General features: G+C 43.8%; 1 protein-coding gene across 3 annotated transcripts in view; it reads left to right on the forward strand.

Moving 5' to 3' along the window:
* Positions 1 to 27415, forward strand: part of RPP25 (ribonuclease P/MRP subunit p25) — a 99045-nt gene that overhangs the window by 66923 nt on the left and 4707 nt on the right. The window contains exons 2-4 of one of the 3 annotated variants that reach the window (XR_012882429.1): positions 13133 to 14275; positions 21986 to 22168; positions 24055 to 24362. The gene's annotated coding sequence lies outside the window, so the exon portion shown is untranslated. Of the gene's footprint in view, positions 1 to 13132; positions 14276 to 21985; positions 22169 to 24054; positions 24363 to 27415 lie in introns of those variants that run through there. The other 2 variants (XM_075857795.1, XM_075857794.1) reach the window with 2 other exon arrangements.

Genomic DNA, 27415 nt, shown 5'->3' on the forward strand with positions numbered 1-27415 from the left:
TTCTGCGTCTCACAAATGTTCTTCTGTGTGATCCAAACACCTCAAACTTTGTTTCGTCTGTCCATAACACTTTTTTCCAATCTTCCTCTGTCCAATGTCTGTGTGCTTTTTCCCATATTAATCTTTTCCTTTTATTAGCCAGTCTCAGATATGGCTTTTTCTTTGCCACTCTGCCCTGAAGGCCAGCATCCCGGAGTCGCCTCTTCACTGTAGACGTTGACACTGGCGTTTTGCGGGTACTATTTAATGAAGCTCCCAGTTGAGGACCTATGAGGCGTCTATTTCTCAAACTAGAGACTCTAATGTACTTGTCTTGTTGCTCAGTTGTGCAGCGGGGCCTCCCACTTCTCTTTCTACTCTGGTTAGAGCCTGTGTGTGCTGTCTTCTGAAGGGAGTAGTACACACCGTTGTAGGAAATCTTCAGTTTCTTGGCAACTTCTCGCATGGAATAGCCTTCATTTCTAAGAACAAGAATAGACTGTCGAGTTTCACATGAAAGCTCTCTTTTTCTAGCCATTTTGAGAGTTTAATCGAACCCACAAATGTAATGCTCCAGATTCCCAACTAGCTCAAAGGAAAGTCAGTTTGTTATTTTTTAACTCGGTTTATTGTAAAAGTACATACAAGAATCATCAGCAATTGAAAACAAAATAGTAACATTAACATTAACGTTCCTGCATACCATGAATACACATTAGAAACAAGAGTTTGCAATTAACATTTATACATGACGGTGAGTCACAGGAGACTCACTGCACGCAGGCAGGTCAGTGTCCCACTTATTTGTGATTCTGCAGACATACAGGTCGCAGTTATTTACCAGATCCATGCTCCATTCTCACACCTAGGGTATTTAATACCTGGTCAAGTAGATCTCAAATCCTTCCTACGTGAAGTGGTAAGGATTCTCTAAGGTCGCCCACGCTGAAGGAGGCAAGAGGTGAGGAGCACCACTCTCCCCAGATTTTCAAGAATTTATACTGACATCCTCTATGTTTATATACTATATTTTCATATGGGAGAATAGCATTGACCAGGCTTTTCCATTGTGAAGTATCCGGAAAAGTGTCCCCCATACATCGGATGGCAATCGCTTTCCTGGCTAAGAACAGGGCTTCTCGCAGGAAGATACCCTCGTAGTGTGTCCGCGTACTCTCTCCCAACAGCCCCAATAAGCAGAGACCTGGTTCACATGGAATTGGGTTGGTCATAATTGAGGATAGTATTTGCGTCACTTCTTTCCAGAAGTTGGCTATGACTGGACATAACCACATCATGTGATCAAAGCCAGCCTGGTCTTGAGAGCATCTAGGGCATCGTGTGCTAGGCACCCTTCCCATCCGATATAATCTGATAGGGGTGATATAACATCTGTGTATGATGTACAGTTGCGTCAATTTATTGTTCGCTGCAGGTGAGACCAAGAGATTTGACCCCATGGCCTCTCCCCAGTCCTCACTGGATAGTGTGGGAATAAGACCCCTCCATCCAACCTCAACCGACATCTCAGCGTGAGCGACCCTCTGCGACAGAAGGTAAGTATAAAGGGAAGATACCATCCCCCTTGGGCCCTGTGTTCTCAGAATACCAATGAGTGGAAGTGAAGAAATGGATCTCTGATCTTCCCTGAACTGGGATTGTAAAGCATGCCTAATCTGCACACAACGGAATGCATCTCTCTCAGGTACCCGCAATGTATCCTGTATCTCTCTGGCGGATATCATATGTCCCCCGTCATCTATCAGGTTTTGCACCTGCGTTATACCTACTTCAATCCAAAATTCAGAATCCTGCATCCCCCTAAAATGAGACAGACCCTGATGAGACCAAAGTGGCAGCTCTGCAACTATGTCCTCCCATTCCAGAACTTTCTTAATATGTGACCAGACCTGCCTGGCTAGTTTAAGTATTGGCAAGGAATGCCTAGGGCTATATCCATGTGGCTCAAGTATGGGCCACAAAGAGGGGATCCTAAGAAAGTGGGCCAAGTGGAGTTCTGCATTAGGCATTGGTTCCTCAGCCACCCATGCCTTAATATATCTTAATTGGCCTGCCAAGTAGTAGGAAAGTCAGTTTTATAGCTCCTCTAAACAGCAAAACTGTTTACAGCCGTGCTAACATAATTGCACAAGGGTTTTCAAGTGTTTTCTAATCATCCATTAGCCTTCTAACACAGTTAGCAAACACAATGTACCATTAGAACACTGGAGTGATGGTTGCTGGAAATGGGTCTCTATACACCTATGTAGATATTGCATTAAAAACCAGACGTTTGCAGCTAGAATAGTCATATAGCACATTAACAATGTATAGAGAGTATTTCTGATTCATTTAATGTTATCTTCATTGAAAAAAACTGTGCTTTTCTTTCAAAAATAAGGAAATTTCTAAGTGACCCTAAACTTTTGAACGGTAGTGTACATACTTCAATAATGCTAGCAAGGAACGGACCAGGCAGAGACCGTCAGGCTGGTGATCTTTAAGGCGAATGGAGAAAATGGTTAAAACTACAACAGTGCCTAATAGTGCCAATATTGTAAGTGTCATAATGACAGCGATATAGCTTTGTTGCATAGGACCCTATTAAGTTTTTCTCATTGACACTGCATAAAACTGACACTCTTGACATCAAATCAATGTTACATGCTGCACAGGTTTGCTCTCTCAGTGGTATTCAATAGCTGTTTATTTGCTGGTTGATATAGCTAGTGAGACACAACACGTTTCTTTCCAAATTTAATCTTAGGGACACATTATGGTTTGTACTTTATGTTCATTTAACAACTAACTTTGCATGGTCTGTTTCTATACATGAGCCAGATGTTTGAGTGTTTATAGCCATAACCCATTATATGCATTCTATTGTCTGAAATCATTAAACATATGTAACACCATAAACTTTTGCCATACACACTTTCTTACAATAATTTCCATGCATATACAATGTTAAATACTTTAGTGTCAAAAAAGACAAAAAAGTATAGGATACATTCACACGACAGTGGGGAAAAAAATGGCCATTAAAACCTGATCAAATTTCAGTTTTACATGGCCGTTTTGCATCAGCGTGCCAAATTTTCATTCATTTCCAGTCCGTTTGTCCATTTTTAATGGCCGTTTGTCATCCATTTGCCATCCGTTTTTCATGGCCGTTAAAAAACTGATGGATTTAATTTGTCAGGGATTTTTTTTTTGTCTAAACTCCCATAAAACACCAGAATGCCCATGTAGATATTGCTGCAATGCCCCTGTTGATAGGGTCTCAGTGCCCACTGTAGATAGTGTCCACATAGTGCCAGTGCTCACATAGTGCCACATTGCCCACTATAGATAGCGATACAGTGCCCACTGTAGATAGTGCCAGTGCCCACTGCAGATAGTGCCATAGTATGCACATAGATAGTGTCGCAGTGCCCATGTAGATAGTGCCACACAATGTGCCCATGTAGATAGCACCAGTGTTCCCTCCAGATCGTGCCCATATAGTGCCACAGTGCCCATGTAGATTGTGCCACACACCCTTGAAGATAGTGCCACACACCCTCTGTAGATAGCACCACACAACACACCCCATAGATAGCGCCACATGACACCCCCTGTATATAGCCCCACATGACACCCCCTGTAGATAGCGCCACACGACGCCCCCCATTTATAGCGCCACACGACACCCCCTTGTATATAACCCCAGACACCCACTAGTAGATAGCACCAGATACCCCTTGTAGATAGCGCCAGAATCCCCCCCTTGTAGATAGCGCCAGACACCCCCCTGTAGATAGTGCCAAACACCCCCCTGTATATAGCGCTAGACACCCCCCTAAAGATAGCGCCAGACACCCCCCACCCCACCATTGGGGCTCGCTCTAGGAGCGGAATCCCCAGCCAGAGAGTTGGCACCGCTTTGGCCGGGGATTCAGCTTCACAAGGATCCCCTGACCTCACTGTCCATATATGGATAGTGACGCCAGGGGCTCATCCAGAAGTGGCATCCCCAGCCAGATTGACTCGGGATTCCGCTCCTAGAGGTAGCCCCAATGGTGGGGGGGTGTCTGGCGCTATCTACAGGAGGGGTGTTTGGTGCTATCTATATCTCTGATGTCACTGCCTATATAGGAACTATAATGTGAGGGTCTCTCTGTAGGAGTGGAATCACATAGCCAGAGCATTGGCAAAGCTCTGGCTGGGGATTCTGCTCCAGGAAGATCCCCTGATGTCACTGTCAATATAGGGAAAATGATGTGACAGGCTCTCTAGAGGAGCGAAATCCCTGGACAGAGCGTAAGCAATGCTCTGACCAGGAATTCCGCTCCAGGAGGATCTCCTGACATCACTGTCCATATATGCATAGTGAACCCAGGGGCTCCTCCAAGAGCGGAATCCCCGGCCAGAGCATTGGCAATGCTCCGGCCAGGGATTCCGCTCCAGGAAGATCCGATGACGTCACTGTCAATATAGGGTCAGTGACGTGAGGGGCTCTCTCTAGGAGCGCAATCCGTAGCCAGAGCATTGCCGACACCCTGGCCGGGAATTCCGTCAGTGACGTCAAGATCTTCCTCGGATTCAGCGCTTAAAGTAGCGTTCTGCCCTAGGAGTCCTCTTGGCCTGGATCAGGTTTTAATGGTCGTCACAAGCATTGATTCCTGAAAAACGGCAGTTAAAAAGTGATCCATTGAGTTTTATGGGGGCTGTCTAGCCGTGAAAACGGTCAAAAATAGGACATGTCCTATTTTTTGACAAACAGTTTTCATGGGCCGTTAAAAAAAACGGCTGTGTATTGTTGTGTATTAAAAGAGGCATGGAGTCACGGGACAGGGATATAATATTACCACTTTACAAAGCATTAGTGCGGCCTCATCTAGAATATGCATTTCAGTTCTGGGCCCCAGTTCATAGAAAGGATGCCCTGGAGTTGGAAAAAATACAAAGAACAGCAACTAAACTAATAAGGGGCATGGAGAATATAAGTTATGAGGAAGGATTAAAATAATTAAACCTATTTAGCCTTGAAAATGGGGGGACTAAGGAGGGACATGATTAACTTATATAAATATATGAATGGCACATACAAGAAATATAGTGAAAACCTGTTCCATGTAAAACCTCCTCAAAATGCAAGGGGGCACTCCCTCCATCTGGAGAAATAAAGGTTCAATCTCCAGAGGCGACAAGATTTCTTTACTGTGAGAACTGGGAATCTGTGGTATAGCCTACCGCAGGAGCTGGTCACAGTAGATACAGTAGATGACTTTTAAAAAAGGCTTAGATAATTTTCTAGTACGAAAAAATATCAGCTCCTACGTCAATGTGTAGAATTTTTGTTTCATTCCTTCGCTTTTTCCCATCCCTTGGTTGAACTTGATGGACATATGTCTTTTTTCAGCTGTACTAACTATGTAACTGCAAAAGTATACAGCGTAGAAAAGTCTAATAAATGCTAACGAGCATGGATTCTTGTAAAACAGGTCGTGCCTAACTTACATGCTCGGTTTCTATGAGGAGGTAAGTGCAAATAGTCACGTTGGGTTCATGGACCCACTGGGCCATACCGCCTTGACGGTATGGCAGCTGGCCAACAAGGTGCAGGTAACAGTCTATAGTTCGTATAGTGTACCTGTGGCAGCTCGGACAGTAGCAAGGCAGACTCGGCTGGGACAAGGCAGCAGGCAGAGTGTGGAAAACACTAGGAGACCATTTGCATAAACAAACTTTGGGTACGACAACAACGCTCAGGCATGGGAGGAAGGGGTTGGGCCCTTCTTATAGTCCAGGGTACTCATGGGCTACTTTTACATTAATGTCCGGTTGCCATTTGAGAGCGGGCACAAGCGTGTGCGCGCGCACCCTACGGGACCCGGCCGAGGTGAGCAGAAGCAAGCGCTTGCTTCTCCTGAGGAGGAGACTGGGGCCAGCGCTCGCAGAACAATGGCTGCGGCCATCGGGAGGTGAGTGAGCCTGTCGGCCCGCGACCATGGACATGACAATATCCCCCTCTTACGCCCCCTCTTCTTGGGGCCAGAGCGAAAGAGTAACTTCTTCAGAAGGGTAGAAGCATTGAGGTTCTCCTCTGGCTCCCAGGACCTCTCTTCAGGACCAAACCCCCTCCAATCCACCAAATAAAAAGTATTTCCTCTTACTTTCTTGGTGTCCAAGAGCTCCTTAACCTTGAAGGTGTTTGAAGGACCGCTGGAGGCAACCGCAGGGCTAGGAGTCTTGGTAAAGCGGTTGAGAACCACCGGTTTCAGGAGGGAGACATGGAAGGAGTTGAGGGTAGGAGGCAGCCGAAGCTTGTAGGCGACAGGGTTGATCTGCTCTAGAATCTCGAAGGGTCCGAGGAACCTGGGAGCAAATTTGTATGATGGCACCCTCAGTCGAATATTCCTGGAGGACAGCAAGACCTTAGTGCCAGGAAGAAAATGAGGAGGTTCCTTTCTCCTTGTGTCCGCCTTCCATTTCATGCGGTCGACTGCCAGCAGGATGGAGGATTGAGTCTGCTGCCAGATCTGCAGAAAGTCCCTAAAAGCAGTGTCAGCAGCTGGTACCTCGGATGTATCAGGCACCGGGAGAGGAACTTGTGGGTGTTGGCCATAGACAATAAAGAACGGTGTATTCCTTGTGGACTCGCTGGTGTGATTATTGTATGAGAATTCAGCCCATGGGAGCAACTGCACCCAGTCATCATGCTGCTTGGAGATCAAGTGGCGTAGGTAGTTCTCCAAGATCTGATTGATCCTCTCGACCTGACCATTGAACTGAGGATGGTAGGCTGGGGAAAAGTCCAACTTTACACCTAGGAGTCCGCAGAGGGCTCTCCAGAACTTCGAGGTGATCGAAAATCGATCCACCACCACCCAGACCGTACTGCATCCAGCAGAGAGAGGCAGGTCAGTGATAAAGTCCATGGTGCCTTCTGTCTCGAAAGACCTGGACAAGGCATCGGCCCTCACATTTTTGTCAGCCGGGCTATAATGGAGCTCAAACTGGAACCCAGTAAAGAACAGCGACCACCTAGCCTGACGAGAATTCAGCCATTGGACCGTATGGAGATAGGTGAGATTCTTGTGGTCCGTAAAAATGAGGATGGGATGTCTCCACTCCTCCAGAGCCAATTTGATTGCCAGCAACTCCCGATCCCCATTCGAATAGTTGCGTTCTGCGGAAGAGAAGAGCATAGAGAAATATCCACATACCATTGACTTGCCCTTGGAACCTCTCTGGAACAGGAGTGCACCAGCACGGACAGAGGAGACGTCCACCTCCAATGAGAACTGTAGAGAAACATCTGGATGATGGAGGATAGAGGCTGACGTGAAGGCACTCTTCAGGCTATTGAATGCGGACTCTGCCACAGGAGTCCACACCTTGGTGTTCATGCCCTTCTTGGTGAGCTTAGAGATAGGAGATGTCAGTGAGGAGAAGTGCTGAATGCGCTGTATGGCCCTGTTAGGAAAGTTTTGTTTTAAATTTATGTATCGGAAACTAAGGTATAGAAGATATAGACGTTTCTCTGCAAAGGTTTTTGGCTGACAAAGTGTTAAATATGCTATCAAGTGTGAGGGGGTGGGCAGCTGAATTCCTTTATAGGGAGAATTGAAGCATTCAAGTTTCAAGGTCAAGTAAAGAAATAACAAAGCTGTTTAAGAACTGGTTTGAACTAGGTTTATCCCATGTATAAAAGCCATGATACTCAAGGTAGCCGCAGACAAAAGCTGAAAGATGACTTAATCTGCTGTTGTTTTGTCTCCTCGTTAACGAGAATAAAAGGCCGCAATATTTAAATTTATTTGGGTGACTCCTTGAATCTCTTTGATAAGCGCACCAATTCTTCTAACAATTGGTCCTTTTGAGCCAGGAATCCAACATCTCCTGACCCCTCGTCCACCCGAGGACTGTATACTGTGCACGGGTCAGTTATTCAATGAACTCACTAAATCTAAAGACCTCCAGCTGAATTGCTGTCAAACAGAGGCCAGTCTGATGGGACGGACGGGGTAGGGTGAAGGATTCTAAAAGAGCGTATAGAGAAGAATTAAGTATTTACGTTTTCATCTGGATAAAGGTAATATAATTTTGTATACATATGTTTTTATTATTTTTCATATTTAGATGTTATAAAGTTATGTGATAAAAACCTAAGTTGGATCTTAGGAACTAAGACTGAGTCTTAGTTATATTAAGCACAGGTCTTAATATAAAAACCAGGGAATAACGATTCTCGAGGTTAGAAGTCCATAGCCTGTGTGAGAAGGCTACAGGTAATAAATAACTCAGTACAGCATGTTAAAGATAAAGTACTTGGAGATTTGGAGGATCTCCTATAGATTAAAGGAACAGTGTCATCACAAATTATTTTTTTATATGTTAAAGATGTTAGTGCTTTATTAAAAACGTTTATATTCATTTGTGTGTTTGTGTTTTACTTTTTCTTATTTTTACACTTTTTCTTCCCTATGGGGACTGCCATTTTTTGTTCCATTTCTGTGTGTGTCGATTAACGACACATACAGACATGGAATACGGCAGCCACAGTCCCATAGGGACTGCGAACGGCTCCCGTCCCATTGACTGCAGTGTACGGCGTCTGTGTGGGAACTGCGCATGCGCCGCTCCCACACAGTCCTATTCGAAATTGGCGCCGTCCGGCGCCATTTTCCTGTGGACCGGAAGTCGCGGCCGGACAGTAATATTACTACTTCCGGTCGCGGCTTCCGGATTTGTGCACTTGCACCAGCGGCAGCAAACGGAGCGGACGGGCCGGAGGGAGCCGCGGCGGCAGGAGCAGGTAAGAGATTTCAATGTATGTTCGTGTTTGTGTGTGTTTACTACTGTATGTAAACCTACTACACTGTGGGTTAGCTCAAAAAATGGCGACACACAGTGTAGGAGGTTACATCGTTCAAACCCCTCGTTTATCCCGGCACTAGCCAGGATAAAGGAGGGGGGGATGCTGAGAGCTCACTAGAGCGAGGGCTTTTAACCCAATGTTGCAATGCTGCAATTTTGGGAACAGCTCCATCTAGTGACCAAAAGTAGCATTATAAATTAGAAATAATTTATAATATTTCCTGGACTCGTGCAAAAAAATAAAAAAAATTTGAACAATGTTTAATCACCCACACACTAAATGTTTAATTTTTAAAAAAAAAACATGTTTTTCTGGCAACACATTCCCTTTAAGGATTATAGAGTATTAGGATTATTTGTTGTTTAAAGTTCAATATTGTGGTTAAAAGCATTAAATGATTGAGATATGAGGGGAACAGCTGTTTGCCTTTGTAAGTGTCTGAATTGTGCTGTGTAAGGTAATTATGTGTATAGGTTTATGCTTCTGTAAATGTATGATATGAATCATATATGAGACTCCTTGATTGTGAAGAATGAATGTATGGGGGTTAAATAAATAAAACCCTGGGTGTATAAGGGAGTCCAATTAGGTATGGTCCTAGGTAAAATTGTTACCAGGATAAATTCGTAGAAAAAAATAATGTTAAAACACCCAGGTACATTAAGTATATGACTGATCAGCATAATACTTGTAAATATTGGTGTGAGTGTGATAGAAAAAAAATAAGAAATTAAACTTTTTACTAATGTATTAACATGAAGAATAATGACGTGTCTTGTGGGAGAACAGAAGTTGTACTGATTCTATTTTGTGAGTTACCAGACAGGGAGTCACAGGAATTTCATCTGTTCAACTAACCATTGTATAAATTAACCATTATCTTTACCGCATTATATTGTATAGACATGTGCCAATGGTATTGTACACTAGCACTCTCTATCTCCTGGTGTGCATGCGTCACATTGGCTATATAAACTGCTGTATTTAATGATTTGATGTCCAATCTCCATAGGAAGATTTTGGTTTATATTATAGATTGCAGAATATGTGTAATATTGTAAAATATGTTATACTTACTGTATGTTTGCTGTTTGATCGAACAGAAGTATATGGTATAGTCAGTGGCGGATTAAGTAGACCATGAGCCCTGGGCTGTTACCCAAACTTGGGCCCGCCTTCCGCAGCACCGCCCTGCCGCGCCGTAACTATTTTTAGCACTACCTTTTTGGGCAAGCATTAACAAATGGGTGTTACGATTCCCCTTGTCACAGGGCTGTGTCCCTACATACTGACAGTATCACACTGTGCACGGACACGTCCTCCTGACAAGGGGAATTGTCTATCCGTCCTGGACTGCAGAAAGACTTTTTGTGAAATACAAGGATTTCCTACAATAAACATGTCAGGAGAGGTGACAGATTCTCTATAAATCTAGTGACTCACAGGTGACTACGTCTCAGATTCTAGTACTTTTTTTTCCTCTTTTCTCCTCCATCCGGTCCAGAGCTCATGATGACTTCTCCCGGCCATGACTCATTTCTGCAGAATTTGCCACTCCGATGTCTTCGGCTCCTCACTTTTCCAACATTTTCACACCTATAAACGAAAATAAAGTTATCATGGTGCCACATACTGTGCCCCTAAATATAATAGCACCAAACACTGCGCGCCTGAATATAATAATACCACACACTGTAAAACACCACATACACACAGCCCCCTGTACATAGTGCCACACACAGCCCCCTGTACGTAGTGCCACACACAGCCCCCTGTAGATATTACACACCCCAATAGATAGCGCCACACACAGCCCTCTGTAGATATCACACATCCCCCCATAGAGAGCATTACACTCAGCCCTTGTAGATCTTACACACCCCCATAGATAGCGCCACACACAGCCCCCTGTAGATATCACACATCCCCCCGTAGAGAGCGTTACACACAGCCCCCTATAGATCGTGACATATAGCCCCCCTGTAGAGAGCGCCACATAGCCCTCCCCTCTTGTAAATAGCACCAAAAAGCCCCCCTTATAAAGAGCGCCACACACATACCGCTGTGGATAGCGCCACACAGCCCCCCTTGTATACAGTGCTACACAGCCCTCCCCCTTTGTACATAGTGTCACACAGTGCTCCCCCTTGTAAATAGTGTCACACAGCGCTCACCCCTTTGTATATAGTGTCACACAGCGCTCCCCCTTTGTATATAGGGCCACATAGCGCTCCCCCTTGCATATAGGGCCACATAGCACCCCCCCTTGTATATAGTGACACAGAGCCCCCCCCCCCTTCGTATACAGGTCCACAAAGCGCTACCCTCCCCCTTGTATATAGTGCCACCCAGCACAGCCCCTTGTATATAGTGTAACAGAGCAATCCCTCCTCCTTGAATATATACACAGCGATAGTCCCCACCTAAAAAAATATATACAGTTTACTTACCTTACCCCATGGCGGCCGCTCCAGCTGGGCGTGTGTGGATTCTCCGGACTAGACGCATGCGCAGACCGGCGTGATACCTGCGCAGGGAGTCTTCCCAGCGCCTTATAGGCTGCAAGCCGAACGTGACCGGCTGCAGTCTATAGTATTCAATTGTATTTAAGTCCTGAGGACTCAGATACAAATTAATGTGGCTGCCGCTAGCACCGGGGTCCCCTCCAGTGCTAGCAACACCACCGGGCATGATGGGGCCCATGCAATCTTGTGCGGATCGGCCGGCCATGGTCCCCCCGGGAGCCTTGGGCCCCGGGGGGCCGCCCGAACCGCCCTAATGATAATCTGCCACTGGGTATAGTCCCTCTGTGTTTTATAGACTTATCCACCACAATCTGGGTCTAAGTTGAGACACTTTATTATAAAATCCGTGTGTGAAGTGGCGGGTAACCACTCCCGTCCGCGAATCTGGATAGCACTCTTGCATGTCCACGTTGTGACTATTATTGCCCACATGGTCAGGAGTGAATTAGCGAGTTAACAATTGAGAAAAGTAAGATAGAAGTGTATGTATCACTTTTTTTTATATATAAGTTATGCATCTTTTCTGTCGGGGTTATAAGCATTTTCTACTATTGGAGTGATGCTCTTACAGCAATTATAACCCCACATGCTTCAACAATGTATTGTATGTCACCTAACATGATGATGATGATAATGATGATGATGATGATCTATTAACCATGATAAGCAGAATGCCAAAGCCTAGAACAGGGGAATATAGTTAGTGAGTTACAGCAAGCAAAAGAAGGTTTGATGACTGATGGTTACACTAATGTATATATCTCCAATGTGATTAAGTCTAGGTGATTATAGAAAGCCTTGAACTTGTACAAAATTTTTGGAGTTGAAGAAACAAAGAGAAAGGGAATAATAATAATAAAAATAATAATAATAATAAACTGTTGCCATTATATTCATCCTGTGGGTAACCTACGTGTTAAAGCTAGTCTAACAAAAATAGCTGATTTCAGAGAAAAGTACCTACAAGAACAAGAGGTTAACAAAGACTCATGGTGGGATAATACCTTTTCTTTCTTAAACCCAGCTAATTGATTTAAGGGAATAGCAAGATGGCTGATGAGTATACTTCAAACTGTGTTCCAAATTATTTTGTTTTGCATACTTGGCTATATAGGTTTTCATTTGTTAATATGGCTAATAAACTGAAGTATAAGGTTGTGTAAAAAGACTGTTTTGTTGTTGTTTTTTATGTACCATATCTATAAGGTTTAAATAATTAAAGTTATCTGTGTACAGTCAGGTTTTAGAGTTATGAATATAGCAAAAATTTAGTTTCCTTTAAGCATTTTGGCCCGCTGAAGTTTATAGTGCTAAATGAAAAGGGTGGGGGCCGCAGCTGAATGCAGTGTATGAGCATGTTAGAAGGAATGTAAAATACTGCTGCTCTCTCTCTCTCTATTGAAATATTTATCAAGCACGGTCTGCATAAATGATAGATTGCTAAGTTATCAGGTAATAAACTGATAACTCCCATTGTGTCTCCCCATATTACCGAGTTTTTCTCTATCCTTCTGTCTCCAAATTATTACTAATATTTTGCCTTTACACACAAAGGCAAACAGTATGCCTGGATGGTGTTTCCCCAGGGTGCAGCAAATTCCCCTGATATTGTCATCCGTGCAATCAAAGAGCTGTTGGATAAGTGGTCCCCCAAACACTCCACCACTTGTCTATTGCAATATGTTGCTAATTTTGTGTTTTATCTCTGTTGATATATGTGCTCAGGAAACAGTCTAATTATTGTTGTAATTTTCCCATATAGGTTTACTGCTATCGAAGACCACCCAGTCCCACACAACCATCACTATGCCTATGGTTGTAGAGAAAGGAGGGGAAGGGGGAGATGCCAGGCCCTTAATGTACGAACTTGCAAATGACAATGTCTTGTTTGATATGGAACATGAGCCTGATTGTCCCAGTGTAATGCAACTTCGAGCCCAAGGGTTACCAGGTGTCACTGATGTACCTTTGACTAACTATGATGTTCAGTATTTTGTAGACTGATCTAGATACTGGAATGAGCAGACAGGACATTTCACCACCGGGTATGCAGTAGTCCAGAAAGGTAAGACCGTGCAGCAAAAGTCACTGCCCTCCAGCAGCTCTGCCCAAGAGGCAGAACTCATGGCACTCGCAGAAGCATGTAAGTTGGGCACAGGTAAAAGGGTGAATGTCTATACAGACTCAAGGTACACCTTTGGAGTTGCACACAATTATGGCACAATATGGCGAGCAGGAGGCTTTCTGATTTCAGAAGGCAAACCAATCGAAAATGCTGATGCAGTACAATAACTATTTGAGGCTTTAGCATTACTTACAGAAGTAGCCATAATTAAAGTGCAATCACACACAAGACTAGACACCCCTGAAGCGGAAGGGAATGCACCGGCTAACCAAGCAGCAAAAGTAGCCATAATTAAAGTGCAACCGCACACAAGACTATACACCCCTGAAGCGGAAGGGAATGCACGGGCTAACCAAGCAGCAAAAGCAGCTGCAACCCTCCCTGTGTTGGTAGTCCAAGAAGTGGGCCCAGTCACGAAGGAATTGCTGTGTGCCTTCCAGACCCAAGCGCCGCCCCCTGAACAGAAATTGTGGCAGGAGGTAGGAGCTGTCAGAGGCGAAGGAGAGCCATGGCGTGTAAAGGGTAAAACGTGCTTACCACGTAGTCTTTTCTCAATGATGTGCGTCATAGCGCATTCCCCAGTTTACAACTCAAAAGGAGCCATGAGTAGCACAGTGTTACATCACTGGTTTGTGCCTGTATTTCAGAACGCAGCTGCTCGACATGTAGAGGGTTGCCTGACACAACCCCGGTCAAATAACAAAAGCACCCGGTAAGCACATGCCTCGCCCTGATTACCCCTTCCAGTGACTGCAGGTGGACTACATACAGCTACCCAAGGTAGGTGTATATGAATATGTCCTCGTATGTGCAGACTTGTTTTCAAACTGGCCTGAGGCATGGCCAGTAACCAAAGCCACAGCTAAAAACACTGCTAGGAAAATACTCAGTTAAAGGCATGGTGTCGCCCCAAAAACATGTTTTTTTTTTTAAATTTAAACATTTAGTGTGTGGGTGATAAAACATTGTTCAAATTTTTTTTATTTTTTTCGCGAGTCAGGAAATATTATAAATTTTTTCAAATTTATAATACTACCCATTTTTGGTCACTAGATGGAGCTGTTTGGAGCTAGTTCCCAAAATTGCAGCATTGCAACATTGGGTTAAAAGCTATCGCTCTAGTGAGCGCTCAGCATCCCCCCCTCCTTTATCCTGGCTAGTGCCGGGATAAACGAGGGGTTTGAAAGGTTTAACCTGCTACACTGTGCGTCGCCATTTTTTGAGGTAACCCACAGTGTAGTAGGTTTACATGCAGTAGTAAACACACACAAACACTAACATACATTGAAATCGCTTACCTGCTCCTGCCGCCGCGGCCCGTCCGCTCCCTTTGCTGCCGCTGTTCCATGTGCACTTGTCCGGAAGCCGCGACCGGAAGTAGTAATATTACTGTCCGGCCGCGACTTCCGGTCCACAGGAAAATGGCGCCGGACGGCGCCAATTTCGAATAGGACTGTGTGGGAGCGGCGCATGCGCAGTTCCCACACAGACGCCGTACACGGCAGTCAATGGGACGGGAGCCGTTCGCAGTCCCTATGGGACTGTGGCTGCCGTATTCCATGTCTGTGTGTGTCGTTAATCGACACACACAGAAATGGAACAAAAAATGGCAGCCCCCATAGGGAAAAAAAAGTGTGAAAAAAAGAAACAGTAAAACACAAACACACAAATGAAAATAAACGTTTATATTAAGGCACTAACATCTTTAACATATTAATAAAATATTTGTGATGACACTGTTCCTTTAAGTAGTATGCCGATATGGGGTCCCTAAAGTAATTGAGAGTGATAGAGGAACCCACTTCCCAGGGGAAGTACTAGGGCATATACTTTCTAGCCTCGGCATTCCATACACCATATTGCCCAAGACGGTAAACATCTAGATGAAGGAAGAAAGTCAGTAATGCTCCAAGCACCGAAACCTCTGACAAAAAGACAAATGATGTCCTTTTTGGTATGACTAACTTCTGCAGAAGTTGGATAGCCAATTATGCTGCTATTACAGGACCATTAATGTCTTTGATTTATGAGGAACCCCTTGCAGCCCAGGATTCCATTAAATGGACTCCTGAAGCTGAAGAGACATTTTTTTCAGATAAAACAGGTTCTTGTAGGATCTTCAGTGCTTGGACTACCTGATTATTCAAAACCCTTTATTCAAACTGTAGGTTGTAAAAATCGATACATGACTTCAGTGTTAACATAGGAGTATGGGGGAAAGGATAGACCTCTAGCTTACTACTCATCAAAACTTGACCCAGTAGCAAGAGCCTTACCTCCCTGTATTCAATCAGTTGTAGCCACCGCAAAAGCTATAGGAGCTTCCGCTACATTAGTGTTATTTCATCCATTAACTCTTAAAGTACGACACGCAGTAGCTGTAAGACACGTCATGCATGACATTGTTACTTTCACAACCACATTTGATGATAGAAAGATGTACCACTTTAAATCCTTCAACCTTGATGCTTACTGCTGAGGATGGTGAACCACATGATTGCCTATCCTCCATAGCAGAAAGAGTGGAACCAGATCAGATTTCAAAGATACTCCACTACGAAATAGTGATCTCATACTGTTTGTAGATGGATCTTGTAAGAAAAATCAGGATGGCAACAAATGCCACAGGGTTTGCAGTGGTCACACAATAGGAAACATTACTAGCTAAGGCTTTACCTAAACACTCGTCAGCACAAGCAGCTGAATTAATAGCATTAACTGAAGCATGTAAAATTGCAAAAGGTAAAACGTTGACGGTCTATACCAGGGGTCTCAAACTCGGCCGGGTAAGTGGGCCGCATATAGAAAAAATGGGAAGTTGACGGGCTGCATTACTTTCAAATTTGATGCAATACAAAATTATTGTTAATCAATTAGTTATTTGAACTACTATAACACTATATTACTAGAATAATAATACTACATTACTATAATAATAGCGCTAGGTTTAAAATTTGAGATATTTCTGCACGTGCTTATTTCAACAATCCAGCTTTCCAGTTTAAGTGTCGCTAAATGCAGTCCAGCGGCTCAGTTAGCACACATGTCAAGATTGGGCAGCCCCTTTTTAGATAGTGCCGCAGTGCCCTCTGTGGATGCTGCCGCAGTGCCCTCTGTGGATGCTGCCGCAGTGCCCTCTGTGGATGCTGCCGCAGTGCCCTCTGTGGATAATGCAACACACCCCTAGATAAGGCCACAGTGCCCTCTGTAGATAAGGCCACGGTGCCCTCTGTAGATAAGGCCACGATGCCCTCTGTAGATAAGGCCACGGTGCCCTCTGTAGATAATGCAACACACCCCTAGATAATGCCAGTGTCCTCTTCAGATACTGTCACACACCCACTTGTAGATAACGCCACAGTGCCCTCTGTAGAGGCTGCCACAGTGCCCTCTGTAGAGGCTGCCACAGTGCCCTCTGTAGAGGCTGCCACAGTGCCCTCTGTAGAGGCTGCCACAGTGCCCTCTGTAGAGGCTGCCACAGTGCCCTCTGTAGAGGCTGCCCCAGTGCCCTCTGTAGAGGCTGCCCCAGTGCCCTCTGTAGAGGCTGCCCCAGTGATGTCAGGGGCTTGCCCAGAGCTGGAGTCCCAGGCAGAGCGCTAGTAGGCTCTTCCTGGGACTCCAGCTGTGCTCCTGACATCACTGGGACTCCTGCTCTGGGGAAGCCCCTGACATCATTGTCGATGTATGGACAGCGATGTCAGAGGCTTCCCCAGAGTCCCGGAGCAGAGCCGATAATAGCGCTCTGCCCGGGACTCCGCTCTGGGGAAGACCCTGACACATTGTCCATATATGGGCAGCGATGTCAGGGAATTCCACAGAGTCCCGGAGCAGAGCCGACACCAGCGCTCTGCTCGGGACTCCAGCTCTGGGGAAGCCCCAGACATCGCTGTTCATATGTGGACAGCGATGTCAGGGAATTCCACAGAGTCCAGGAGCAGAGCCGACACCAGCGCTCTGCTCCGCTCTGGGCAAGACCCTGACACACTGTCCATATATGGGCAGCGATGTCAGGGAATTCCACAGAGTCCCGGAGCAGAGCCGACACCAGCGCTCTGCTCAGGACTCCGGCTCTGGGGAAGCCCCAGACATCGCTGTTCATATGTGGACAGCGATGTCAGGGAATTCCACAGAGTTCCGGAGCAGAGCCGACACCAGCGCTCTGCTCGGGACTCCGGCTCTGGGGAAGCCCCAGACATCGCTGTTCATATGTGGACAGCGATGTCAGGGAATTCCACAGAGTCCAGGAGCAGAGCCGACACCAGCGCTCTGTTCGGGACTCCGGCTCTGGGGAAGCCCCAGACATCGCTGTTCATATGTGGACAGCGATGTCAGGGAATTCCAGAGTCTCGGAGCAGAGCCAATACTAGCGGCTCTGTGTCCCGCGGGCCGCAGATGACAGCCCCAGGGGCCGCATGCGGCCCGCGGGCCGCGTGCTTGAGACCCCTGGTCTATACTGATCGTCAATATGCATTTACAATTATCCATGTGTTTGCCCAACAATGGAAAAATAGAGGCATGGTAACGTCTACAGGTAAAGATATTAATCACAAAGATTTTATATTGCAAATCTTGGAGGCTGTTCAGCTACCAAAAGCGGTGGCAATATGTAAATGTAGTGCACACACACAAGGAAAGATGACCCCATTTCAAAAGGAAATGAAAAAGCTGAAATAGCAGCAAAACATGTAGCTACAGGACAAGATCATCTACTCATACAACAGCCACACCAAATTATAGATCTCCAAATACTACAAAACATGCAACAGTCCTCACCTAAGTCAGAACAAAATAAATGGACAAGTAAAAGAGCCACCATTCAAAATGGGCTATATATATATACACAGAGAACAAATAAATCCTACCCAGCAACTTATTCAGATATGCAGTCATATTGAGCCATGGGACAAGCCATGTCTCAACAGGGGGGATGGTAGAAATCATATCTAAAGTGTTCACGGCATATGGCTTTACTAACTACTCTAAAAAATGTGTTTAACCTGTCTAATATGCGCCAAATATAATCCACAGGGGAATGTAAGACCTAAGAGAGGACAGTTCCCAAGCCCACAATATCCATTCCACTATATTGTATATAGTGACGTCATCGCGCCTGTCTTCGCCGAGTCACTCACAGCACAGTGCAGAGGAGGAGAAGGATCTCCTCCACCTGTCGTGGGAACGCGGATAGGTAAGTAATTATGTTATTATTTTTCTATTAGGTACATACATATGGGGGCATTATACTGGGTATGGGATGGGGGGCTCATATGGTAGCTGTTGAGGGGGTATTATACTGTATGGGGGCATTATACTGTATGGGACAGATATGGGGGCATAATACTGTATGGGGGCATTATACTGTATGGGGCAGCTATGGGGAGCATTATACTGTATGCGGGCATTATGCTGTATGGGGCAGATATGGGGGCATTATACTGTGTGGGGCATTATACTGTATGTGGCAGCTATGGGGGGCATTATACTGTATGGTGGCATTATACTGTATGGGGCAGCTAAGGGGGCCTTATACTGCATGGGGCGTTATACTGTATGGTGCAGATATGGGGGGCATTATACTGTATATGGCAGCTATGGAGGGCATTATGCTGTATGGGGGGCATTATACTGCGTGGGGCATTATACTATATGCGGCAGCTATGGGTTCATTATACTGTATGGGGGGCATTACGCTGTATGTGGCAGCGATGGGGAGCATTATACTGTATGGGGCAGCTATGGAGGGCATTATACTGTATGGGGCAGCTATGGGGTCATTATACTGTATGGTGGCATACTGTATGGGGCAGCTATGGGGGGCATTATACTGTGTGGGGCATTATACTGTATGGGGCAGCTATGCGGGGCATTATACTATATGGGGCAGCCATTGGGGGCATTATACTGTATGGCGCATTATACTGTATGTGGCAGCTATAGGTGGCAATATACTGTGGGGGGCAGCTATAGGGGCATTATTCTTTGGGGGGGCAGCTAGGGGGAATTATACTGTGGGGGCAGCTATGGGGGCATTATACTGTGGGGGCAGCTATGGGGGGATTATACTGTGGGGGGCAGCTATGTAGGCATTATACTGTGTTGGTCAGCTATGGGGGCATTATACTGTGTTGTGGTCAGCTATGGGGGCATTATACTGTGTGGGGCAGCTATGGGGGGCATTATACGGTATAGTGGAATTATACTGTGGGGGCAGCTATGGGGGCATTATACTATAGGGGGCATTCATGGGGTCTGTCATAGGCGTGAACAGGTTTCTGGTGGTGTTGGGGAGGGTAGGGGGCCTTAGTTGAATTCTTGCACCAGGGCCCATGAGCCTTTAGCTACTCCCCTGGTCCCAGGCAGTGCTAGTAGCACTCTTCCCGGGACTATGGCTCTGTAGCTGCCACTGATAACACTGTCCATATATGGACAGTAACGTCGGGGGGCTTCCCCTGAAGCGGAATCCCCAGCCAGAGCGTTGGCAATGCTCTGGCTGGGGATTCCACTTCCAGAGGGAACTACAAAGGCACCACCTACAGGGAGAGGGGCCATGTGGCACTACCAGGGAAGGGGGCTGCGTGGCACTACCAGGGACAGGGGCTTTGTGGCACTACCAGGGACAGGGGCTGTGTGGCACTACCAGGGAGGGGGGCTGTGTGGCGCTACCAGGAAGGGGGGGCTGTGTGGCATTACCTGGGAGGGCTGTGTGGCACTATCTACAGAGGGTACCAAATTTATGGGGGTACAAACTGGGGGCCTATCTTCTATATGGGGGCATAAACAGGGCCAAACGTCTATATGGGGGCAAAAAGTGACGTTTTCTGCCATTTTATTGCCGCCGTGAGTTCCCCCGCAAAGTGGCCTACCAAGTCTGTGTCGCGCAAGGCCCCACATAAACCTGGAGCCGGCCCTGTTTGGTATACTAAGTATACAAAGCATTATATCTGTGATCAGAAGATCGCAAAGTGAAGTCCCCTAGTGGGACAAAAAAAAAAAGTTAGATAAAGTTTATGGAAAAAATAAAAAATAAAGATTACAGTAAAAATTAAATAATTTTTTTCCGCAGTAAAAGTGTCAAAACAAAATAAAAAAACACACACATATATGGTATCGCCGCAATCATAATGATATAAACAATAAAGTTAACACATTAATTAAACCGCTAGGTAAACAGCGTCCAAAAAAAATGCAAAAAACAACGGCAAAATTCATTTTTTTTCTCCCATTCCACTCATTAAAAATTAAAATACAATTTAATCAATAAGTCCAATGTACCCCAAAATACTACCAATTAAAGCTATACCTTGTCCTGCAAAAAACAATCTCACATATGGCTACATCAACGGAAAAATATAGAAAAGTTATGAATCTTGGATTGCGGCAATGCAAAAACAAGTTGTTGTTTTTTGTTTTGTTTAAAAAAAAGGGTTTTTATTTTGCAAACGTAGGAAAACATAAAACCTTTATATATTTGGTATCGCCTTAAGGCTATGTTCACACAGAGTTTTTTGTAAGCGGAATTTCTGCCTCAAAATTCCGTTTGGGAGTTTGAGGCAGATTTTCCTCTCCCTGCACGCCAATTTTCGCCCGCAGCCATTGAGCGCCGCGGGCATAAAACGCCGCGAAATACGCTTTCTCTGCCTCCCATTGATGTCAATGGGAGGTCAGAGGCGTAAACGCGTGAAGATAGGGCATGTCCCTTCTTTCTCCCGCGAGACGGTTTCGACGCTCGCGGGAAAAAGACGCCGACGTCTCCGCCTCCCATTGAAAACATTGAAATCAATGGGAGGTATTTTTGGGCCGTTTTTGACGAGTTTTGCGGTGCGGTTTCCACGTGTCGACCTATAGAATAAAGGTAACATGTTATTTATGTCGCATAGTGAACGGCATAAATTTATAACGCAAAAATCAATACTGAAATAGCTGTTTATTTTCAATTCTCTCCTAAATTAAAGTTTATAAAAGTTTATCAAATATTTTATATGCATCCAAAAATGGTGCAATTGAAAAATACAACTCGTCCCTCAAAAAACAAGCCCTTATATGGCTATGTCAACAGAATTTTAAAAAAAAGTTGCGGCTCTTGGAATGCAACAATGAAAAAACAACAAAGAAACCTTGGTCATTAACGTGCAAAAAGGCCTGGTCATTAAGGGGTTAAAATCAGAAATTCGGACTGTTTTGTTTGAGGTTAAAAATTAATATTATTTTTCTGTTTTCAACTTACTTTTGAACCATTTCACTTTATTTGCTGTACTAGAACTGTGATAATGTCAAAAATTACTGGAAAAATTGAGGTGTCCTAAATTTTTTTTACCGGCAGTGTATGTATATGTGGGCAGCTGAGAATCTAGCACTAGTGTAATAACACTTAGCAGAAACTGCTGCACATCTGTGTATTTCTTTTGCACTTTGCTCCCCATCCCCTTTCCATAGACTTCTATGGTCAGCATGTCTGTCTTTCTCACTCTTCTCCCCCTTCCCTCTCCATAGACGTCTATTGGCAGGCAGTGAAGAGACACATCCCCACTTCCTGCAGTTCATCTCCTCTGCTCTGTAACTAGGGACAGATTTTGCTTGACAACAGAGGGTTGACAGCAGATTACAGGAATTGAGACACCCAGCGGCAGTAACTTCCCACAGAATTTGCATGGATAAAACAACAACATTTTAACAGTAAGTAAATAATAACGTTTATATCTATCAGGTATACCTCTATATTAGTATAAGTTCTTTGAACAGTCCGTGTCCATTTAACGTATCATTTTTTCACTGGATAACGCGAGATTGTGTTGAACAGTATCATGACAAATGGTATTTCTTAACGCAATTCAAGAAAACTTAAGGGTGGACACATCTGTTTATAGTGTCCTTTTATAGCTGCATTTAAAAAATATAACATTTATTCAATCATTCTCGGAATTGAGTTAAATATTACATTTGCAACTCTGCCCCTCTCACAGCATAAGGGCGGATTTACACGAACGTGTAATACGTCTGTGCAACGCGCGTGTTTTTCACGCGCGTCGCATGGACCTATGCTAGTCTATGGGGCAGTGCAGACTGTCAGTGATTTTTGCGCAGCGTGTGTCCGCTGCGTAAAACTCACGACAGGTCCTATATTTCTACGTTTTTCGCGCATCACGCACCCATTGAAGTCAATGGGTGCGTGAAAATCACGCGCACCACACGGAAGCACTTCCGTGGGACGCGCGTGATTCGCGCAACAGCAGTCAAAAGTATGTTTGCAAACAGAAAAGCACCACGTGCTTTTCTGTTTACAAACATCGTGTCATAATGATGGCGGCTGCGCGAAAATCACGCAGCCGCGCATTCTATGTGATGACTCACGGAGCTGTTAAGTGCCTTTTGCACACACAAAACGCAGCGTTTTTTGCGTGCGCAAAAACGCACACGCTCGTGTAAATCCGCCCTGATGGGTATAATTTGCTCTTGACACTGAACGTTGCAATTTTATTTTTTGTCTAGTAGAGTATTAAAAATCTTTTGTAATATAATCTCCAATTTTATCCAAGTTAATAAATTGTCATTTATTTCTGGTTAATATATTGCAGTGAGAGAACAGTCAACTCACTGTATACTGATAATGTATATAATTTAAACACAATACAGATATGTGATGTAAGGAAAAATTGTGCCCAAAGGGATTTCTTAACTAAAAGCAAACCAGAATAATATGAATAAAACCCCGCACCCCTCCAGTGACCACTGTAAATAGCAATGCAATACTCCATGACAATCAACCGCACTTAAGTGACTACTTGAAGATATCCCTGTATAAATTATGTTGCCAAGGGATAAATGAACACGTTAGAAACAATAACTATTGGGACGCAAATAAAAGGAAACAATCTTTGAGATAAGAAAAGAACTGTTACGATACTCAGGATAACTGTAATTTCGGATCACTGTGAGTGACAGAAGAATGAGCCAATAGGGAATACACAAAAAATCCCCATGATAATTGAAGACTCAGCCCAATGAAGGACTGTAAATGACGGCGGGAGGATGACTCATACATGCCTCTCCGCTGATTGGCATGGTCGAGCCCCCGGAATGGGTGGGTTCTTGAGGCATACAAAATATGCAAGATTTTTGCACTCACTGCCACTGCCAAACACTAAAATTGTTAAACCGTAATTTGGCATGTCTCCCTGATGAGCCAAAATATATTGGTGAAACGTGTAGTAGCAAGAGTCACAGTGTTAGGGAAACAATAGAAGAAGACGTAAGGGACAGGTTCCGGCGCTAATAGGGTTGTTCTTTTCAGAACGAGTGCCCAGCAGTATTACCCAATACAGGGCTAGTTCCGTTTAGTTATAGGAGACAGATATAGCACCACTGTGCGATCCTCATAGAATTTGCTGATCATATACTGATCCTATAATCAGCAGTTTATCTAAGGGAACTATATTTCATTGATCAAAAAATACATTTATGTTATGTATGTCTGTTTAAAAAAAAAAAATTAAGTAGATGTCTGTATCCACGTTTTATCAGCTGATTAAAGGCTACATTTTATAATTATTCCTTCCTTATAGTAATACAATTTGAAAAACTGGAAGGAATAACGGGAACCAGCCCATTGTTTTGTATCTGGGAATTTTACTAATTTACATGATGTGAGTTTAAATCCTGGGGTTTACCCCGCTCCCCACTTGATGTTTTTTGAATTGGTTAATTTGTATAAAATAATGGAATATTTCACCTACATATTGGATGTTAGAAAAACGAACAACAAAATACATTGTGTCATCTCAAGACTAGGATATGTGACAATCTGTGTACAGAGGCTTGGAGGAGTTCTGACAGTATAATAAATTGCCTTCTGCTGGGCCAGGACAGGCAGAATTACTGGGCTGTGTCAGATAGCTGTGCTGATACAGCAGGCTTAATAGAAAGTGGGTGTCCTTGAGTGAATGCAAGAGGAGGAAAGAGACAGAGTTGGAGACTAATACTGTGTCTGCGTTTTGGACCCGCTTGAAATAGTGCTGTTCCTTTATCATCCAACCCCATGGGTCTAGTATATATATATTTGAGGCAACTCTATACAGATGGAGATGTGTATAGCAACACAGCATAGCAGAATTGAAAAACAACATTCGTGTCACAGAAAGTTGTGCAACAGAAAATAACCAATGAGTTTATGGACAATTTCAATAGATTCTCAAAAACATTAAAGGCCATGTAAACATTTGCAGCCTTTTTTTTTTTAAATGAAATGTATGTGTTTATATACATATCTTAAATTGACATTTATGAAAAAAAAATATTTACTTTTTGCACTGCAGCAACTATGTATTCATTATACATAGAAGCTGCATAGCACTGCTGTAAGCAGAAACTTTCAGTCAGCTAGACTGACGGCTCAGCTGACAGCAGCTCATATGTCAATACCTATACCAGACTGTGAAGACTACTAGTATATCCAGAAAATGAAACACATATAGCACAAGTCATGTACCATGAAAATATAAAATAAACTTTATTGAAATATACATAACATATTGGCCATCAAAATATAAAAACAATATAGCACACAGTTAAAAAGGAGAGTATGGAGGAGCTGCATGAATAATCCAATATATATGCTACCATACTATAAACATCCTGTGATGTGGTAACAAATGCAGATATCTATAGAAAAGATGATCATATAGATCAAGTATTTGGACAACAGAAGCACATAAATATATTTAGCACCTGACAGAAGAGCACACAATTGTGCATGCATATAAAAGTATACAGCTAGAGCTCCAAGTTGCACCCAAAACAAAGACCATGCTTTATAAATAAAGGATATTGCACAAACCCATGGACTGCATGATAGGAAGCACGCAGGAACACTCCACACTTAGCGGAGGTGCTTTATGATGCCCAAATTGTGCCCGTTCCCGCTTTCTTCTGCGTGCTATTATCATATGTGGGCTTAGTGTATGCATGGGAATGTCATTTCATGTATACATTGCTGTACATTTATACCCTTTTTTGTATATGTTTGGTATTTTGGGATGTTCTCAGCTTTCTCAAGGGGTAGGTATTGGTACTGGTACACGTACCTTATCCATATTTCTCTCTCTTACTGACACATGTTTATATGAATTTACATATTGTTGTTATTGTATTTCTTGTATGATATCATGTTTACTACATGCACATATTATGTATACACTTTTAGTGTACCAACTTTATATATTTGTATATTTTTACTACTTTATATACACTAATTAATTAACATATTTATATACCTAAGTCTATACACGTTATCACTTTTTATATATCATGCATGAATCTATATATATTGTTTCATGTTTCTTATCCATTATATTATATCCACGTATACTCACTACACATTTTTTTGAATATATATATATTTTTTGCACATGTATGGATTTTAATTGTATACATGTGTTCAGTTATATTTATTAGATCACTTACATTTTGATGACTTTCAGTCATGATGCATTGATTATTTTTATGGTCTCTAACACGCTCATATTGAGTCGCATCATTTTCATATTTTTATATAGGTTTTCATATTTTTGTCATTTATACAATACATTATATAATGATTCATATTGAATATGTTTATATTTCTGCATGTTTAATAATGGCTATATATTTTTCAGGTGCAGTCCCCTTTTTTTACTCCTTCACATAATCTAACTATTTTATTTATTTATTTTCCTCACTTCTTTTCACTATCACGAGCACGTGTGTTCACTCACCTCTCCTCACTCCCCTTGCACTTTATTTACACTATTTACTATTATTTGTTTATATGGGGGTACATTGTATATTTATATATGTCTAAAAATTATTCATTTTTTTTTTACGATGGTATTTATTGTAAAATAAAGTGGAATTTTTAATTGTATGGTGCTATTTACAGTGATGTACTAATATGTGTAGAATATTGATATTGTTGTGTATTTATGTATGCATGTATATTCATTCACGTCTATCTATATGGGATTTTTATGTGCGTGCTCCAGCTGTCCAGTGATAATGTCTCAACTACCTTGTGAGATACCCAGGTACTCGGAAGTACCGACTAATGTATTAACTATGCTTTCACTATTTATATGTTTTCCCGGGGTAGATTGTTTTAGTGCTATATACGGCACTCCTGGTCAGTATATGACCTTTATCTCGTGTTTGGGTTTCTGGCTTAACTGCCAGGCTCTTAAATGGCCACTAACCCTTCCCTGTATAATGCCAGCCCCTCCCTTTAGTCTTTTTGCAGTGTGCATGCGCAGTTTGTAGTTTAAGTCCATGGCACAGTTTCCGACATCCGGATCAGTGCCGGTGCGCATGCGCCAAGCAGGTATGATGGCGTCCGCAGAGACGAATGTGGCTTCCGTCGTCCGTGCACATTGAGGCTGTATTCGCACAGAGTATTTTGGCGAGTTCTTTTGACGCGGAAACCGCGTCGCAAGACTCGGCAAAAACGGCCCGAAAACGCCTCCCATTTATTTCAATGGGAGGCGTCGGGGTCTTTTTCCCGCGAGCAGTGAAACTGCCTCGCGGGAAGTGGAAGCGACATGCCCTATCCTCGGGCGCTTCCGCCTCTGACCTCCCATTGACTTCAATGGGAGGCAGGAGAAAGCGTGTCTCGCGCTGTTTTTTGCCCGCGGCGCTCAATGGGCGCAGAGCGGCGCGAGAATTGCAGCGTAAATCGGCGTGCAGGGAGAGGAATATCTGCCTCGGACTTCCAAACAGAATTTTGAGGCGGATGTTCCTCCTGCAAAGTGCCCTGTGTGAACATAGCCTAATGGTGCCTGCAGCATGGTAGGTGTAATTTGATCTGTGATTGCAGATCTCCATATGCTGTGAACACTGCTTAGTGTTTGGCTATTCGTGTAGTCCCCTCCCTCTGCATTTTATATTTAAAACAACCAC

This window comes from Rhinoderma darwinii, chromosome 3, assembly GCF_050947455.1.
Source record: "Rhinoderma darwinii isolate aRhiDar2 chromosome 3, aRhiDar2.hap1, whole genome shotgun sequence".
NCBI lineage: Eukaryota > Metazoa > Chordata > Amphibia > Anura > Rhinodermatidae > Rhinoderma > Rhinoderma darwinii.